The sequence below is a fragment of the Rhea americana genome, unplaced genomic scaffold (assembly GCF_003343005.1).
Source record: "Rhea americana isolate MKP2758 unplaced genomic scaffold, rheAme1 scaffold_287, whole genome shotgun sequence".
In the NCBI taxonomy this organism is placed as follows: domain Eukaryota; kingdom Metazoa; phylum Chordata; class Aves; order Rheiformes; family Rheidae; genus Rhea; species Rhea americana.
Window position 1 is genome coordinate 433,107 of NW_028186409.1, and position 20,824 is coordinate 453,930.

Genomic DNA, 20,824 nt, shown 5'->3' on the forward strand with positions numbered 1-20,824 from the left:
GGAGCAGCTATGGGCAGCTCGGCTGTCAGGGAYCCGACTTGTGCTGCATCCTGCAGCCTCCAACAGCAATAGGCTTAAACACACACTCCAGCAAACCGATAGCCGTGTTCTGGACTCTTGRGGAAAAAAAATGTCAAGCAAAAGCCTAGCAGAGCTCTGCTGGGAAAGATGTAGGGCTCAGCTGGTACAAAAGCATCTTGGCAAATACAGAAGTTGCTCCTTGAAATGCCAAAAATGCAACCAGAGCCCATGTGGCAGYAAAGTCCCTTTTGTGACAGCAAAAATCCACGGATGGGGAAAAGGCACCTTCACAGCAGCAGGACGAGGTGCCTGGAGCCATCTGCCGTGCACGGCTGCAACATGTTAGACCAGCTACTACAACCCTAATTTTATTCTTTTGTTCTTTTATTCTTTTATTTCTATTCTTTATAGTGTTTTGTTTACTGTGCTTACTACTGGTGCGTGTGGCATTCAAGTATTTCCAAGCAGATAATTGAAAATACGAATGATTTCATAACAAGAGAACTGTAGGAGCATTTGGGGGGTTTAAGGACAACCTTTAAACAAGCTCATTGGCCAGTTTGCCAACTAAAATTGTAAAATCCCTAGCCTGCTATATATTGCCTGTGAATGATCTTCCCTTTGCACACACAAATTCAGATGTCTGTGGAGCATCGCGGAGGAGCGCAGAATCAGCATGCGGGATCGCTTACTTCAGCGCACATGCCTGAAGTCGTAAGAAAAGTTGTTGCGAACTTAGTGGAACTGGAAAAAAGTGTTTCTGTGCTTGTTTCCAGCCTGCTTGGCAGAAAACGTGATACAAGATTTTCCTCATAGAAGGAGGATGCCGCTGTTGAAGCTGGAAGCATTGTTTCCAGCAGTCAGTCTCGTCGTTTTTATTAGGGACGGAGGATGGCATTTTTACAGCATATTGGAGCCCAGTCATGGTCTAAGACCTTGTTGTAAAAGGTCCTGTGCATGTGCGAAGCAAGAGATAACCCAGACTACAAGAAAGATGAAGTCTCGTAATTAATCTGTGCTCAAACCTAGTCATCATTCAGCACTAAGTGATTAAACACTTCTTCAAATGACTTTCTTTCCTTTTCATTGAATTTCAGAAGTCTTTCGATCAGAAGAGACAGGCCAGGGTAAGCTCTCTAATCCACAGATTGATTAGCCGTTCTGGAAAAAATACAAAGTAAAAAGGGTATAAAATAGATGTCGTGTGTCCGGGCAGCAGTCGGTAGGAAAAGTTGACCTTTACATTCCTCTTTCACAAATCAGGAACCCGAAAGAGGAGAAGCGTCAGGGTTGAAAAGCCATCGTCCCCTCCTGTCTTCAGGGATTCAAAAGCCTAAKGCTCTAAATTTCCACAAAATGGTTCTTTCTGGCTGGAAAGCTGGAGATTGCCCAACTCTCTARTAAACAAGAGACATACTAAACTCATAGCAGGTTATTAGAAACTTCCTGGATTTGATTTTCTGAAACATCCACCTATTCACATGACTCCAGGAACTGGAGGTCTAAAGTAGAAGCCAACAGGCCATGATACAATCCAGTGCTAAGGAAAAAAAAAAATTATTTCCCCCCCCCCTCTACTCACCCACTTCTCCCATATGGCACTTTCCCTCCTCCACACTTCCTGCTTTCAGCTTTGCACCATCTGTCCTCCTGGTGCCTTCCCTGTGAACACCCTCCCTGTCCTCCTTTGCCTGGCACCCTTCCTGGCCTCTCCTTCGACCAGGTTTCCCCTGGCAATAGACCCTTTCCTGGGCTCTGAGCTGCTTTTGCTCTTTCTCTGTCGGCACTTGTGTCATTTGAGCAGGGATGGAAGGGCCAGTCCTCCTCCTTGTATGTAATCACTCCGCTCTCTTTGGAGCTGAAGCCTGTACCTCACTTCTGCTGGAAATTCCCACCCAAGGAGATAATCACGGCCAAAAAATAAAGGGACAGAAAGGAAAGAACCAGAAAAGATAGTTTAGAGGCTCAGGGTTTGCCTAGAAGTGGAAAAGTTGGGATTAGGCTTTGTCTCCATGGTTTCTGTCCTGTGAAGGTTGTGCTCCTGAAAACCCCAAACTTCAGCTCCGATCCCCTCCTCTCTGCTCTGCAAGACACRAGGAGGAGGTAAGTGGCAGAGGCAGGAAGAGCTGGAATTTTTTTTCAYCTCGGCTGGTGGTGCCTGTCGAAACCCACAGCTGAACTTTGACGTGCTGCCTTTGGGAAATGTGCCTGGCAGAGCAGGGCAATCTGCTGTGTGCTCTGCGAAGTTCGTGATTGATGCCATTACTGATATCCTTGGCAGAGGCTGGAAAGATCTCAGAAAACTTTGCCAAAGCATCCCGCAGGTTTCTGGTGGTCCCAGGGCCTTCCTGACAGACCAGCCCTCCAAAGACAGAGCCTGGGGCAGATCAGTGGAAACTCAGACATGGATTATCTTTACATCTCCACAAAGGACCTCAACRAGTAAACGTCTTGCAATACTCTTGAGCAAGGTAAAAAAACCCTAAAATTCTTATAACTTCCACCATGTATTTCTGATGTTCCCTCCTTGGCTTATCTCCTCACTCAGTCATCTAGGAGGGTTCAAAGCATGTTATTAGCCAAAGTAGCTTTCTGCTATGATACGCAGCAGGGGAAAAGAAAAAAGAATCAAATCTCTGTCATGAAAAAATGGTTTCTTCACACTCACTCACTCCTCTATCTTAACAACAACTTCAGCTTGCATTAAACAGGAAGCTTATTTCCAAACTCTCTCCTTGTTACGTATTTTTTATGTAGCCCATCTACGCTCAGTCTGTCTACAAGAAGGGCCTGGAGCTAAAATCTCCAGGGAGGTAAGCTGGACCCGGGAGGGCACCCATGGTCTTGCTGGCCACATCGCCTTCCCTCTTCAGCAGGCACTTCCTTTCCTGTCCTGTCCTCTTTCTCCTTTCACACCTGCCAGTAAAACTCGTCTCCCTTCTCGCTGTGATGGCCTGGAGGGAGGAGGCACTCGAGCAAACAGCTCTGTTCGGCGTTGGAGCTCATCCCTGTGATTCCTCGGCATGTTATTCCGGCCCTGAGGCTGCAGGTTGCTAATGGGGTCTGGGCACAGAYCTCCTGCGCGAGCGTGAAGGCTAACGTTTCCCACCGCGCCTAGCTGGCGGGTGCTCCTCGTCCTCGTCCATGCAGTGGATGCCGAGAGCCACTGAAAGTCAACGGGCCCTCCGAAAACAGGCSTTGGCCCTTTCACGCGGCCAGAGCACATTAACGGAAAGAAATGTGCGGAAATACAGAAGAATTTTCCAATTTTTGTGGGAAAACTGAGATTTTCACTTTGGAATTATATTTTCCTTGCACTGTTTGCATCTCAAGCTGCGATGCCAGGCGCRGGCAGGCAGTGGTGGGGTATAACCAGTCTTACCAGCAGCTTAAGAGCATGATTGCTGGCAGGGCCATAATACAGCAGGACGCTGCGGCCGAAACGCTGCAACGTCTCATTGCTGCCTCGGCATCCTCCCCCACGGCCGCAGCTCATGCAAGCTGCGTTCTGCAATCCCGAAACACGGCGCCTGCATCTCGCAACGCAGCAAGGGCTGCGACGGGTCACCCGCGCAGCCCGCGAGGTTGCGCACGCCGCGGCGACGGGGCTCTCGGGGACGGCGCTCGGCTCTGCAGGATCCCCACCGAGCYGGGAGATGGTCACCACAGGGGAACGCGTCTCCCAGAGACTCTAATGGAAGGAGGCTCTGATTGCATTAGCAATCACTTTATAGCAGAACATCATTCCCCAGCGCAGCATACACTCGGCTATATTAGGGATATCATTTATTAAGATAATAAACTTTCATCAGGCTCTGCAATGTTAGCATGGTTAGACAGACAGAGCTGAAAGAGCTTCATCAAAGAAAAGGATTAGAGCATCCTACACACTGTCCTGAGCACCTGCACTTCACGGGCTTTGGTTTAAGGGGGAAAAGGAGCATTTTAAGTGGCATCTAAATGATTTAGAGCTGTCTACAAACACTGCAGTCAACTGGTGGTATTATCTGAAAACCCGAATTTCCAACTCTTACCCCAAATGAGATGGCATGAACCCTGAGTTGAACCCTGGTTCAACCACAGCAAAAATCCCTGAACTGAGGTTTCCCCATCAAAACTGCATACAGGACTTAAATACTTTTAGTGCAACCAATATATTTCCATTAGGAAAGAAATCAGAAGCTGTGTGTTTGGAGCAGCAGCAATTCTCGATGAAGAAAGAAACATCAAATCCCCCTGTGGCCACTACGTGCCAGGGCATCAGCCCCCTTCGCTGGGAGCRCAAAATTGTTTTCAACACAGTGCAGTTGCGTCTGGTCTTAGCTCGTTCTCAGCAACTCAAGTAATGGAGTTGCAACAGTTTCCTGTGAGAAATTAATTTTGGGAAATAAAGCTCACTGTCAGGCAATTCTCCCTGGTGTTCGGTGCAGATGCGCCTTTTCTTACCGTTATTGCATTATCCCTAGTTACAGCTTCGTGAATTAGCTTTCCTCTCCCTTCTTGTTGCATGCACTCTTTGCATACTTATTAAAAAATTAGTATTGTAATCTAGTCATAAACGAATGTGTCCCTTAAGCTGGAGACTCTATTGCTTTGGCTTTTTGCAATTAATCAACATTTATTTGTGGTTCCTAAGATTGCATATATGGATTTACGTGGAGCCTCACTGCTAYTCAAACAGTATTACCGCAGGGATCTTCCGGAGGTTATTCGGTTGCTCTGGCTTGGTATTACGTGAACCTGAAAGACAGGGCATTGCCTGACTGCTTTTATTTTAAACAAGGAAAAGGTTATTTTCTGCCTGCCCATTTCTGACACTTTGGGCGCCAGTACCACTGACCCCAAAACCTCCTTTAGCATTYCCTCTCTGAAAATAAAACAGCTGAAACAGTCATTGTGTCTACTGTCATCTAAAAATAATATAAAACATAATCTGACGCCAATATATGCCTGGTTAAAGAAAGTTGTAGCAATTACTACAACTCTGCGCTTTGCAGGGCTGGAAATATGTCAYGTTTCAGAGCTGTTACCCGCTCGAACCCTCAGAAACGTTGGAAATGCCCGGAGGGGAACCCAGTCTGTTGTGCACACACTACTCAAATATATTTTTATAAGAGCAGATTGTGGTTTTGTTTATTTAGAGCTTCTTCTCCCTGCATATGCTTTACTATTTTGGGCTAGTCGATGAAATATTACTGCCTGTAGACTTCGGCTACTGTATCATCATTACCTACATGAAATGCATGTGTTTCAAGGAATATTACAGAAGAGCAGCTAATCTAGATCAGTAGTAGAAGACGTGCCAGCCGCGTTTTCCAGGGGAGCCAAGCAGAGAYAGGGCCATGTCGGAAGGGACTACCAGCATCCCAAGCTTCAACTTCCAGTATTCCAGGCACCGGTGCGACAGAAATTTAGCTCAGAATAGCCAACCAGCCACAAACACTTCTCGGGGCTTTTTAACAAATCTCCAACTTTTAAYGGAAGACTGAAAGCCAGACGTATCAAACGCCACAGTAGGAGAGAGACGAGTTACCTTGGGTTTGAGGAAAGTGTTTTACTAGGGAACATGGTACTGATTAGACAGGGTTTTTTACAAGCAGCTCGGGGCTTTAACGTCTCACATCTGAGCATGCAACAGTCTGTTAAATGCGTCCAAAGCAAAGAACGGCTTTTCAGGCTGGAGAAATACCCTGGGTGAACACCACAGCATAAGCCACTCAGGACACGACTTGAGGAGAGCTTTGTTGGAACAACAAAGGAATTTAAATTCTAAGTTTTCTTGCAAAAGACAGCAGCTTTCTGGGACGAGGTTTGGAAAATAAGTCTACGTGGAGGAACAGTGATGGGGCAATTTAGGGTGTTTGGAAAAGCTGGTCTTGTTAGGCACCAAAGTACATAGGTATTTCTGACCTTGGTTCAGGATGTGTCCCTCTAAAAGGTGGCATGTGGCTAGGYGGACAGCCTGTTCCTCCTCTTAATATTCATACAGGGACTTTCAGGGTGCTCCACCTCCTTTGCGCAATGTTTTGAGGCAAAGGAGCCTAAATCTGTTCTGACCTGCATGGATCACAGATAACTCCATGGAAGGAAATGAAATGACTCGGGTACTAAACTGGTGCTAAAAAGGCAGTCAGTCTCCAGGGACTCTCTACAACTGCTCTTCCCAGTAAAACACTGCAGTGTTTCATAGAAGGACAGAACATAACGAACTAAAGAAAACAAGCAAGTTTAAAACCAAACACTGGATGTTACATGGCTCCAGAACTTCACCAAATTAAATCCTAATTAAATCCCAGTTAAATCAAATTTGCAGATGTGCCTCCATCTAAAGCAAAACTCTTTTTATTATGCAACTATCTATAGGGAGAATAATGCTATAAAAGCCTTTGCTCACACAACGCTTGAAAAGACTCTTTGGAAATTGAGAACTGATTTAAAGCAAACAACAAAACCTGCCAAGCGAGTCCATCCTCAGCACCTGACAATAATCATTCCCATCCAGCAACAAAGCGCTTCTCTCCAAATGATCAACGCTAGCTGCTGCCGGTAACTTGTCTAATTACCACTTGCAAAAAGGACATATTATTTTTAATGAGAAGGCATTTCTGCCTTCTCTCCTGCTTGCTCGCACAAGGTCAGAAAGGCTCTTTCATGTTCAGGCTGCCTCTACCTAAAGATATCGGTGCAGCCTTGAAAAAATGCCAAAACAGCCGATTTAGAAATTTATTTAGAAAGACTCACGGACGTAGAAACAACAATCTTGTAGTTATTCCTGAAGGTTTCTTAGATGTAGCTGTCATTGAGTTTCATGGAGAAGAATTATTTAAGCCAACTTGTTTTTTCTTTTTAGTAGTAATTTGGATTTGGAGAGTAATCTTCCTTCCTCAGTCCTGCAATGTAATGGGTGTCATCACACTCCCTGTACAGGAGTGTCTACTGCTGTTTTTCTGGTGTGGGCGAGAAAATCAAACCCTTTCCTTAGAGCTCTTCAACTCTTATTACAAACTGTGGGTTTTTTTTAGCTGTCGTTATCTGCATTGCTTCATGTTTTTATCTCATGTTCAGGGAGAGTTTTAAAGAGTTTGATCAGTTGTTTCTTTGGAGATAGAATTTTGGGTTGTTTTAATGTTTCTTCATCACCTGCTGATGGAGGGGGAATTAAGACTTGTTGTGAATGAGGCTGAAGCTGGCAATGGTCTGACGATGATTAGCCGCTGGCAGTGGCCTTCAGATGGTGAGAAAGCTCCTGAGATATTGGCATGGAGGGAGCTGGGGACCGAGAAGTAATGCGGGCAAAAGAAAGACCCTCAAGTCCACAGAACAGCTGGGCAGGGTTGTCCCAGCAGAATATTCTTTCAAGAGGGGAAAATYCACAAATATGTTCCTGCTTTTCTCAATTTCTGTTCTTTCACATGACTGAGGCAAGAACCTGGGCACGTGGCATCAGCAAACACAGCTCCTTACATTAAAGCTTGCAAAGGAAGAGGTTTGCTACCGAGAGCGGATTAATTTTATGATTCATCAAAATCTAAATTGAGAAGCAGGAAAAAGGATTCAAGAGAGTGAATGCAGTGAATGAGATGATAGAAAAGGGAGTCTATCACAGACTCCCTCAAAGGTAGGAAGCATGTTCTTAATTTTTATTTAACAGCATCATTCCTGTGTTAATAGCTTAGTTAAAGATAAATGAGATGCCTTGTCCATCTGCAAACTCCCAAAGAAGCTGGAAATATTCTTTAGGATAACTTACATAGATAGAAATAAATAACTTTGTTTAATTTTGCCTGTAATGTTTTTTAAAAAAGAATCTGTGTCCTACTTTCTGAAAAAACTCTGCCGGTAACTAGTCACTTCTGCAAAATAATCCATCCTGACTTTTCTGGAAATGAGCAAACTCTTCTAAAGTAGAAGTTATGTTTTCGCCAAAGCATGAAATGCCTCAGACATATGGAAAAAAAAAAACCCAGCCACCAAGTCACACCAAGCTTGAATCACAATAAGTGTTCCCATTTTTCAAGTCAAATGCCCTTGGAAGTGTAAAATTTCCTGACAAATGAAGCTCGAGGTCTCTCAGCATGAACTTCAGAACTGCATGATTTAAGCTCTGCCTGAGCAGACTGCTTGTGAAAGATCCTTCATCACGGTGTCCTGAAGCTGGCTTTCCAATATGCCTACACTGAAGTCTTCACCTGTGTTTCTACATATGTTTTATCATTTCTTTTCTCTCTCTGCCAGCTGTCCATATTCAAAACTCTCAAGAACAAGACCATTTGTGCTTGAACTTGTGGCTGTCTAAAAGCTTAGGGACATGGAACAGAACCTAAGTATTGCTTCAGTTTATACTGAAATTCTATTTTGCAGCAAAGTCACACTCAAGGTCCTTCCTGTGATACCTTCTGAAACCTTGATGCTGTCTCTCATTCGATACCATAGAGAAAGGATCCTAAGGCATCCCGTCACACAGAACCAGAGGGATTCCTGGCCACATCTGGGAGCAAGAGCTTCAACTGAAGACTCTGACTCCCAGAAAACCGTCCAGTGTRGGACAAAGTTGGGTGCTAAGTTTTGCTAGATCATAAAAACCTAAATATTACAGATGGAAAAGACCTACAAGACCATACAGTGCTCTCCCATATATTAAAAAGTTCTTTTTTCCAATCTGGTTTTAAATGCTTTCAAGCCCCCAAACTCCTGCCCACTCCTCCTATGCAATGACTCCTAAGACCTTACTGTGCTGCATGGAGGGAGCCCAGGTTGGTGCAACACTATGAGATCCCATCTGGGATTTTAGAGCTTGACCTTTCCAAGTTCAGAGCATGCAAAATCTGCTGCTGAAGTCACTGGATGCTCAAAAGCTCTGAAAGCAGTTACTTTTCTGTCTGGCATTTCAAGAGATCCTAAAGGAGCTGGAAATTCAAAGCAAAGAGTTGASCAATCCATTCTAGAAACCCTTTCCAACCCCTTGGACACACACGTCCTTCCAGACAAAAGAGCCAAGACGATTTTTGTGTTCCCAGGCTGCACGCAGATACACTGTGCWGTGTGAAGTTATGTGGCTGCTACCACGGCACACCACAAAACACCCTATGCCAGCTGATGACAGTGGAGCTGGAGATGTCACCTCCTTAGCGCTGTGATATATCTGTCCCCAGAACTAGCTACATACTGGAAACTAGATAAGAAATATGCAGGCTGAGTGGTTATCTGTTGAAAAATGTATTTCATYGGAATGCTTTGTGGAAAGGTACTATTATATAATAATTTTTTTAGAAAAGAAAAGGGAGGCAAAGCGTTTTGATGATGTCGAAACATTTTGACATTATCATAATGGAATGGTGCAGTTTTTCATTTTGAAATACTCTTATTTTGCTATGCCATTTTACAAATACATATGACTAAAAGAATATGATTAACAATAAATATCARCATCAGCAGGAAATCTTCAAAGTTTATGGAAATGAACCATTCTGATAATCCTTCTAAGAAACTGTCTTCAAGACATGTATTTTTGGAAAAATGTTTTGTTTTGCAATTTTTCTGCATTTGGGCGTTATTCATGGGAGGTGTTTTCGAATGTTTTTGATGAAATGAACTGTCTTTGACTTGTCCTACCCRGAGCATTGCGAAAGGCGAGTGTGCTGCTATCCGGATGGGGGGACCGCAGTGGAGGCGTTGCCCCCACCCACCATGGGATAGTCACGTATGTTAGGCCAGGTCCAAACGTAAAAGTGCCTGTCCTCCGGACCTTTAAACATTTCAGCCTAACTGACAAAGGAGAAACTATTCATCTGCCTTTACCTTCATCGCTGAGCCCTAGGCATTTCCAGAGGACGTTTCCTCCTAGCCTAAAGAGATGTCTCAAGAGAAGTAAGCTCAGCCGCCCTTGGGAGCTGCCTCCCTCTATACACTTTCCCAAAGTCTTGGTGGAGTGAACAACTGTTAGCCAGCAGCCGGAAATTAACAGTAATTTCCTTAATACTGACTAGATAAAAAAATAAGAAAAATGAACATTTCCACTGGTGGCTGTGAATGCATAGCTAGACTTGCCCATCCTCGTGGCTCACACGTTCCCCAGCCCTTCGCTGCCTACACAGCCATGCCTGGTGTTGCAACCACCGGCCCTTTGAAGCAGCAGTGGTCTTTTAGCCCAATAATTTGCTGAAGAGCAGCTACTGGCAAATAGCTTTTTGTAGCTGTGCTTATCCCATATATGTGAAAGACCAGTGGGGCCACTTTAGCCACATGACTGTGCTATGTTCACTTTGAATGCAGAAACCCAGCTACGAATGCAATTTTGGACACGAAACACTTGTACCATCAAACCCAACAGTGTGAATTTAGAGGAAAGTCGCAACTCTGTGACACACACAGCTGCAGGAATGAGATGAAGTCAAAGAGTCACTCCCCGCTCCCTCCCATGCCACTCATCCGTCTCCACACKGCAGGACACCACCTCCTTCAACGTGTCGGGACATATCTTTGCATGGCTATAGTGCAAAACACATCAAAACGCTCAGAGTTGACACAGTTCTCCCACCAATGCTTCACATCAGTATCTATCCCTGGTGCACATCTTCCAACACAGCAAGCCTATTTAGCTCATAAGATGCAGAAAATGCACCTTCAAGATGCAGAAGAAGCTACCAGCATGAAGTCAGCAGTTTCTCAAAGGTCCTGCTTCAGTCAGTGGTCAAGGCAGAGCTCATTTAAGGAAGCAATTGYGGCTACATAGAAAACGTTGGTTTTTTGGAAGCACTAGGGGGAATGGAGAGGTCTTCCTCTGCTGCCTTCCAGGGACACCGAGCTACATACATAAGTGCAGCCCTTTACTTTGTTCACTGTTAGATTGAGAACCCATATAAAATGACAGTTTCTCTTCTTGCATTTCTCCTTCAGTCTTTCTGCCTTCCAAGAAGTCCAGATGTTCTGTACGAAGATGGCTACACGGCTGGTTTGTGCTGCCCTAAGTTCTACACTCTGTCATAGGGCCCTTATTTCCGAAATGATCTCGTCACAAATTGCTGATTAAAGGGTACCCAAAAKGCAAGTAACATGCTGAGGAACAGACCACTAGACCGCACGTAGTAGCTCAAGGCACTTCTTGCTGAATCACTGAAGTGAACATTTCAGATACTTGTACTTCTCACGTGCTGCCATTCGCAGAGATTTAATCTGCTTGGCAGAAGAATTGCTGGCTTAGCCCTCTGCAGCACTGTCAGTCACTTGTAGGCCATGCTCTGCTCCCCACTTGATGGATGAGAAACATAAAACCAAAAACTTTCTTAACATCGGAGCAGAGCACTTGTGGATTCCTGTAGTGGGATGAATTTAGACATTTCAGTTTTGGTTTTGTCCCAGATTGAGCGGGAATTGAAATTGTAAGGTTCTGTTTTTCTTTGTGGAACTGAGTACCAAAACAATTTCAACTTGGAAATGTCAAATGTCACTTATCAGATTAAATATTTTGTCACTTCTGAAGCCGATGAGGGGGKATCCTTGGTTTCCAGCCACATTCCCTAAACAGCTTGTACGATTGATCCCACGACTCCTTCTYTCAGAAAGCGTGACCGGTCCTGGGAGCAGGGCCCAGCACACAGGACTCTGTGCACATACGCACACCAGGGAACATCCAGTCTGGCTCCCTTCACATGCTGGCCCCAGAAATGTTGCTTGATTTCTGCACAGTAGCCCAGAGCGGTGGGGAAGGGCAGAGGGATCCAAGGCTGAGCCCTCTCAAGCGGAGGCACGCATCTGGCAAGGAGGCCCTGGAGATGCTCAGCTCAGGAAGAGCTCTAAGCACCTGAGTGAGAGTACGGAGCGAGCATGAGCTCTAAGTACCTGAGGCCATTTGAGGGCTGGACGCTTAATCCTAATAAACAAAGAAGATAATCCTGTGCTAGTCGTGGCCTGGATTTGCAGACTCGTCTGATTATCTCGTAAAATAACTCAGGCACGCAGTGCAGACTTCTAAGCAGTAGGACTACGTGGGGGACCGACAGCACCTTCTTCTGTGTTGCAGAAGCATCTGAAYCTCACTCGTGTTACTAGAAGGGAATTACAATGACAACGACCATGTCTAACTGAGACCGAGACAGCACAAAATGATCTTAAAGCACTATTAGGAGCAGGGCACAGCACAAAAATGTTAAGAATTGTATTTCCCCTTTCTACTGCGTTTTTCACCAAAAGTGCTCACAGCCCTTTTCAGTCATTAGCTAAGCGAATCTCACAATCCAGCTTCAAGAAAGGCATTAAACCATTTTACCTTTTAACAATGCGATGAAGGGTGAACAAGAGTGGGAACTGGCAATGCTGAGTTTAAAGACACGGTTGCTCTGAAATGACCATGGAATACGCGTAAGAAAATGTAATCCTGCTGTTCTCCTACACGCACACGTTAGTAATTTTTCACTGTATCTTAGACATATTCTTTCTCTGGTGACAGCTTGACTGGAGTTCAGCCTTTCTTATGCCAAAATTATCCCCATGGAGGAACCTTTTACCTGTCAGAGCCCTTATGGTGGCTGCTGTAGCTGTGACACTTGCAGGAAATTTACAGAATGTAACTCAGAAATGTTCAGAAATGAACATTTTTACCTGCCAGAGATGTATTCTGGAGGCTCCCCACAAAGGACGTTCGGTGAGGGACAACGGCAGTGGCCAGAACATCAGCTCCACCGCCTCCACAGCGGCGTCAGGCCGAGCTGCTCTCTGGATGCTCCCAGCCCACGCTGCTACGGCAGAGCAGCGCGCTGGAGCATCTTGCTAACTAGATCTGATCTCTGCTCATTTGCTGGAGACRACAACTTCCAGCCTGTTTCTTGGATGCTTTCTAGGGAGGAGAAAGTAAAGAGAGAAAGCTGAGCAGGGGAAAAGGGGAAAATAAGGAATCAGAGAGGAACAGAGGATTAAGTGAGGAAGAAGAGAACCTTGTCCCTTACAAAGGGATTCGACACAGTGGGTTTTTTTGAAGTAACTTTGGTTTCAGTCCTGAATGAAGCCATTCCCAATRTGCCAGCATTTGCTCTCCTGAGTGTAGACACGAGCCCTTCCAAYACAATAGTATCTGAGATGTATGACCTTAGAAGCATGTCAGTACTGTAAATTCAAGATTAGGTGAAATAGCTCTTGTACAAAAAAATGTGTAGAGGCAAGACCAAATTCTATAAAAAATCTGACTTTGCAATTTGCTTCTCACCCTCATTAAGCTTAATGATTTACTCCTTGTAATTGCCACAAATGGGCAAGAATCCCTGAATCTTGTTAATAATGTCAAGTAYGCCAGAAGTAAATTCTAAAATCCTAAGCAAAAATTAAATGACCATAAAATGTGTGCTCACGTCCCAGGAGACTGTTCTGCTTCAAAATGACAGCTTAATTAAAAGCTGAGTAAACTGGTCACAATATCTTTTAATAAACTCTAGCTCTTCGGTAAGCATGTGCTGGGTAGACACGATGCTTGCAATGCAGCAGAAGTGAATGAAGTGATTGGAGGTCCCCATCCCTTTGACAACATCCCCAGCAGCTACAATCAGCATGGAGCACTGCTAGTGGGAAACTGAGGCAAGTAAAGAGATGGGAACCATATTATACACCACAATATCTGCTCAAAGCAAATTAATAGTGCCCCAGTTTAATTCATTTAAAAGCTTTCAGGTCCGGTTGTGTCTTTCAAGCTTCGGTGCAGGGCCTGTGACCTGCTCCAGATGTTCACAAGAGGCTCTGATTCGTCATGCTGGGAAATGTTTGCACTATGTCCTAGTCCTCGCTCCCATAGAAGCTCCTGCATCCCTAAGGAGTGTGTAAACACCAGGCTATTGGTGAGGATGGATGACCGGGAACAGGGATCAGAAATCCCTTCCGTGAAGGAATACCACACGCCAAGGTGCAGATCAAGGAGCTTCTTGATCATTCTCACAAAGCTTGGGTCCCTTTTCAATTCCAGGATGCAAAATAACACCTGATTTGAAATACAAACTATCTCTCAGCCACTCAAAYGAGATGTTTCTTTTCAGGACAAATGCAACACATCATTCAACCTGAAAAGATTTGGTTATTTCTTCACCTCTACTTGTTCCCCTTCTAAGCCAAATGGTCCTCTTATAATTTGATCTGAAAAGCACATATTGGAGTCCCTTTCTCATGCATTCAGTCCATGCAGTCGCCTGCACAGTCGACTTGTGTTCCGACCACATCACACGAGCCACTCCGCATTTAATATTTGCCGCAGCACTGAACCTTCTTTCAATTATTTATTTATTTGACATTTCCTTTTCTTTAGTTTAGAGCTGTGGGAAGAGGTCAGTGAACACAAAGCTATGACGGGGAAGAGTGAGAGCTGCCTCCAGGCTGCTTCTTCCCCACAGTGTTAAGGGACTCATCGCAACCCTGCAAGGTGATCATCTCCAAAGTCAAAGCTAMGGGAGCTGAGGGCTGGGGAAGTGCCCTGCGAAGCCAGGCCGTCCACTCTCTGTCTGAGGTCTGAGATGTGATGGGAAACCCCGCTACGGTATCTGYCGTGAGCTGACTTCAGTCCATCGTGGAGTCACTTGCCTTTGATACATCTCTTCTCTGCTTCTTTTTTTTTCCTGAGAACAACACTCAGATCACTAGTCCTCAAAAAAATGAAAGCATTTTTTTTTCATATCTGTTCTATAAAAGGTATTTCTCTTCCTAATGCCCTGGCAAGAAATCAAACTAAGGACCTGATGGCTTCCAGACCTCCWGCCTTTTTCTTTTTTTCTTTTTTTGGTAAAAATTACAGAGAATTAGCTTYTCCATTTGGGCCAATTTCATTCGGACTGAACTTTGTGAAGTTTTTTTTTTTTTTCCCCGATTGTATGTGGTTTTAAAGTTTTTTTATGGTCTGATCCATATAAGCGGTCACATCAGATATAATCCAATCCATCCCACTGCTCCACATCTGATGACTTTATCCATGTAGCACTAAATCTGCTTCCTCCCTTCACCCATTCAGCTSTCACGCATATTAGTAAATCAATTTTTTAAACTTAACAAAACTAGCCAATATTAAGCTATATTCAACATGAAGTATGACCTAACATGTTGTAAAATAAACAAACATTTATTTAGGTTTTCACTAAAATTGGCAATCTGATTAAATTAAATTGGCTTAATTTAATTAGCCAATGTAGTAGATCATCAGTCTCCRTATCACTGAAGCTGAATTCAGCTCTTCTGAATGATCCCTTCCAAAAAATGCCCCCTCCTTTTGACAAAATGAATCCAAACTGTCCCAAATACTCGAGGCTGAAGCTCACAAGAGGATGCAATGATGTTCCTTGAAAGTTTGATATTAACTGAAGGGATGTTAAATTACAAAGATAAGGAAATTGAATTGTTATTTTTTTGTCCCAAACTTCAATACCTGTTTTAGTTTGTGGTCTAAAGTAAACAGTTACTTAATAAAGTTAATTAAGTAACTTTAATACTTAATAAAGTTAAAAAATCCAAAAACTTTGCAAATACACAAGGAAAATCTTTCCCATACCATCCAGTGTTTTTCTATCCATACACTACTGAGCTACTTTGAAAATAAAGATATTGCCTTTGATTAAAAGCCTATTAAGGACTGCTGCTGTGGATGAGTATATATTTGGGCTACCACTGGATCATCTCTACAGCTTCCCATATAATTCATTCAGAGAATTCCCTCCTGTATTGAGCCCACTAATCAGTAAACATGAAGTTTCTTGCAAAAGCTTACTATCTGGAAGGAAGCTATTCAGCTAAGATTTATGAATCCCATACAATGCCATCAGGATCAGCTTGCAAATGATTTACCAAACAAAAATGGGTCTGAGCTCATAATGGATGTTACTCAAAACAAGAAGTTTGACTGGTGCTATATATTATATCTGTTGGACATAAAAGGCATTTGCTGTAATAAAGAGAAGATATAAATGTTAAATACATTCTCTTTTTTTCTTTTTTCCCACATGTGGATTTGTGCTTAAGAATTCTTCTCGGCTGGTGCAACTGTGATTGATAACAGCCTAGCTGACAGCTCAGCTAACACTAATTTGGCTAAAAACAGTGGTGGGCAGATTTGTTTTGGAGAATAGTTGTCTTGAACAAATATTGTTTGGGGTCTCTTAAAACTGCTTGTGAATTTGGGCTCTAAGCCATCAGCAATTTCAGCTCCTTTAGGGCTTTTGTAAAGACGGGTTGCAGCATCAGTTGGTTCTCAGCTCCTAAACCACCGACAGCTAGGAGCTCAGATGGGACAACCCAGGAAAGGGTTTTACCCTCTCGCTGCGCTGGGGTCCTTGGCTAGAGATGGACGCGGTGTTCGACCAGCCGGGCTTGCAGCCTATATTTTAGACCAGACTTAGCCTGTGCAGAATTCAAAAACACCTTTCTAAAATGCTCATAGCAACTGGTCTTCCTCCATTGCCCAGTGTAAACAGCCCATGGGCACTGCACAAAGGCAACTCCACTCCCAAATCCAGTGGAGATAAAAGCTAGTGAGCTACTTTTGCCATGTGGCTGCTCAGACTCCTTCTTAAGGCTCTTCTACTCTTTGCCCTTTCACAGCCAGGCTAAATCTACAGAGGTAGATAAAAATTTCAGTCCTATGAGCGATAATCCCATGGACTGCAGCACATCCAGAGAGCAGGGGCAGCAGGATGTCCAGCCACCTCTCCTGGACTACACTGTGTTGGCTCAGGAGGTCCCCATTCAATGCCGATCCAACCTCCTAGTGCAATATCACATGTGGGTTTTCAGGATGAAAACCCAAAGGTTTTGCCAAAGTATAAGTTCCATTATAAAAAGAAAGAATTTGCAGAAAGCAGCTCGGATGAGYAGTGGCAGTTTTACATCTGTTTTGCAGACAGACGTCAGCGGTCCTCAGCGAAGAAGGGACCGGCCTGACCCGTCCGCACGTCACCCTGTCACTCACGTGCCTGACACGGGCTGAGTTCATCTAGCTTCCAGCCAGCCAGCCTGAAGCAGCTGGAGCTGAGAGTCTTAGCTCATGGGCTTAGACATACTTTTTTTTTTTCTTTTTAACCATAACATTTAAAAAATCATTTTTCAAAAAAATGTTTTTGCAATATCTCCCTTTTTTGAGGCGCAGAAAGGATAGGAAGGCCTCTCCTGCAACGTCTCTATTCGCAGCAAAATAGAAATTCTGACTTTTGTCCAACTYGTTAGAGAAGACGAGTCCTCTGGCACCCACGCCGGAGACGTATCCTGCTCCCAGCGCACCTCCCTTGGGCCCAAGGGCCCACGCGGCTGCCCAGGCTGTGCGATAGTCAAGGGGAGAGCCAGCTCCTCCGCGTCTCATCAGAAATCTCAGATCTGACTGACGTAGGTACCGATGCTGTTTCACTGAAGGAAATAACGTTTTCAAAGACCACACTTAACAYGTCTTCAGGTTTCATCCCAAACCTCCAAAATCAAGAGAGGAGCCTGTTCTGAATGAGAATAAGATACTAATCAGCTGATCTCAAACGGCCAAGGAAAATGAATAYGACTTGCTGTCATTAAGTTGGTTTTGAGAACCCTTCTATACTATATAAAGTACATTAAAAATGATTTCATGATCCATCATGCTGTATGGTTTCAATAGCATAAAAGAGGAATTACTGGCGATCACAAAGCATACGATGACCATCATTTAGGCTAGTCGTTGACTGCAACCTTGAGTGAATCACACCGTGGCTGCAAATAAAGAACAACTTGCTTTTATTTTTAATCCTTAACGGCTTGCTTCGTCCAGCCTGCGGGGCCACCTTTCACAACCACCTCCGTTCATGGATGATGGCTAAATGGGACTCTTCCTGTGCTCCTAAAGGATGCCTTTTCCCTATGTGTAGGGATTGCTGCAAAATGACCCAAAGCAGTTGCACTAAGGCCTGAGGCTGCTGCCTGTCCTTATGAGAGATGGGCTGCGCCTCTAGATTGAGCCTAGATATTCATGAATCCCTTCTTCTGGGGACCACAGCCGGCTTCTTCCTTGCAAGTGCAGCAAATCAGTGTCCTTCAATTTAGCCTCATTCTGTCCRCAGCTTCTCTCAGTGCTGTTTCTGCCAGACAGCTACGACACAGGTTACCCTCGTCCGGTTTCATCCAAGTACATGAAGCAGTTGAGAGCGTGCTAAGCTTTGGAGCCTGCTGTCTTTGATAGCTTGAGGCCAAGAACCCTCAATAAAGTGTTTCATTTTGGATTGCAAATACAGGAAAAAAAAAAAAAAACCCTCAATGGGCAAAAGAGATAGGGAAAAAAAATGTATCAGAAAGGCAGACAAAAAAAGAAAGGTCAATGTTTTCTGCAAAAATCCTTCAGGCAACACAGGTTCCCCCCCCTGCTTTCCAACATCAACTGTAAACTTGACATTCACCAGTCTCAAAACAGCATGAGAAGATCCCTCTGCAAAGAGCGGTCAGTTTAAATAAATCAAGAGTCTCACTCACAGCTGGTGTAAACAGGGCCCCAGAGAGCAACTGTGCTCTCTGCTGACAGCAAAAYACCCACACGTAAATGGTTCAGGGGGCTCCCACAGCTGGTTTTGCAGCTGAAAYCACTTAGAAATGCATCCTATTAACTCAAGCTTTTGGTCCAAAGAGGCTTGTTATTCCTCCTGCAGCCTGGGCAATACTGGTGTAGCTGTTCACTGTTTCAAACTGGTGAATGACAAATACCACTCAGGTCGCAACAGCGGTACAGCTGGAGCGACCCCAAAAAGCAACTCCGCTCGGGTTTCAGCGGCGCAGCTCGGAGGAGCCGCCTCCAGAAGGAGCCCGCGGCCCCGCGCGACACACGCTTCTTGCGACGGTAGCTATACGTCACCTTAACGGGATTCGGCTGCGGCACAAGGCAGCTCCCCAAGCTTGCTGTCCCCGAGGTCATGCTGGTTCCCAGTATCACTGGCTACAGTCACAAAACCATTTTGGTTATCCAGGGATTTTCCCTAACCAGAGACTCCCTAGAAAACCAGCTGTGATAGTCCACAGGCTTTACCCAAGYCCTTGCTCAAACTGGCACCTTCAAGGGTCTGATTTAGGGCTACATCTTGAAGCAAAAAGTATGTCCTCATCAATATTGACTCATGGAAAAACCCACGGCCTGGCCACTGCTACAGCAAACTCAAACAGCTAACAGACTTAAGAGTTGTATTGCAAATATCTCAAGGTCAGAAATGCTTTTCTGCAGTCTTATTTTCCTTTTATTAGGCCTTTTAGACCCATTAAAATGTACTAGAGAGGCTTTTAATGAAGGAACTAGCAAAATTTTAAGTCCCTTTTTTCCCCCCACAGCTCTAATGATGTCTCTGAAGTCTCTGCCAAGCAGAAAGGTGAGTCCACTGCCCTTTCGCTTGCTCCCACGCAAACACGATATGCCCCAAAGCCAGAATCATGCAAATGAAACACAAGGAGAGTAATTAAACTGTATTAAAGAAAGAGAAGATAGCCCTGCAGACTGTTTCAGAAGAAAAGCTGTAAGCTTTGGAGACACCATCTTGCTCTGTTGATCCAGATCTCCTTAAACAGGGAGGGACTGTGGCTGGGGCAGCCCCAGGAAAGGTGGTTCAGGTGCTGATCCTGACTCACACCTGAGTTACAGCTCTTAGGAGGCATTAGGGCACCYGGAGTGAATAAGGCTTGATATCATGCAGCTGTAGGAGGAACTTGTATTTTAGGTCTCCCAGTKGCAAAATCAAACTATTTTCACGGATTGCTTCAGAAGTCAACGTGACTATTTCGGCACACCACCCCGTTCCTCTCTGCAAACTCCCAAACACAAAGAAACCCCCCAGCCCGCTGAAGCTCCATTTTTCTGCATGAACAAAGTAGACAATTTCTTCAGGATGGGGCTTAGCATCGCCCCACGCCAGGCTGCCAGCGGAGGCCTCGGGGGCCTGGGAACACGCAGACTAGGGGAGGCCTGAAATATTAAACCTCAGCTCTTGCAAAAGAGCCATCTATGTTTCCAGCAGAATAGTTCTCCCCCGGCAGGAGAGCGCAGCTCCGGCTGAAATGGGGCCCGTCGGCACAAGGGGCTGGGGTACCAGGCCACAAAGCATGAGGTAGAGGCAGCAAGGGGAGTTGATTCCGGTTTTGTGCCCAAGCCCATGCAAGCGATGCTGCACAACCGTTTCAGCTGCAGTAAAGATCACAGGAATGAGGTTTGCAGCTGCTCTGGTGTCTGCTGGGGGCCCAGCAAAGGGTCTTCTCGTTTGCCTTCTGTACAGTTTCTGAGGGGTTTGTCGTCCTCCCTAAACCTTAAAGACTAGACCTTCAGAGATGTTCTGGCTCTGCAATGGCTTGGAAGATCTGCCCCAAAGCCTTCAGTCAGGGGATACCAGAGGCAAGAGAGGAAAATCTGTTCCTTCTGCAGGGGATGAAAAAAAAAACACCTTGTGTTTGCTTAACCTCTCTGAGCAAATCAACCGCTGTCTCTTGAAGTGGAAGTGTGGAAGAAGGCAGGACTGGCCTGGGTACGGTCGGTGGAAAGGGAGGAGCGGGATGGCCGAGGAAGGCTACGGAGCTGATAGTGCTGGCAGCATGCCTCCAGCCCAGCTCTGACACATGAAAGAGGATTTGATCCAGCTTGAACACATTGCCTGCAGCCTCAGCGCAGATCACACGGATTAATGGCTCAAAATTAAACCTCTGCTCATGCAAAAGAGCAGTTCTGGCAGAACATTTCTCTCCTAGAAGGAGAAAGCAACTGCTGTGTGTGGCATTTGCGCACAGGGGCTGCTGGTGGGCAGGCATCCATGGGAAAGGAACTAAATCATTCCTTTCCTAGCTGCACTAACATTTCTCCCCACCG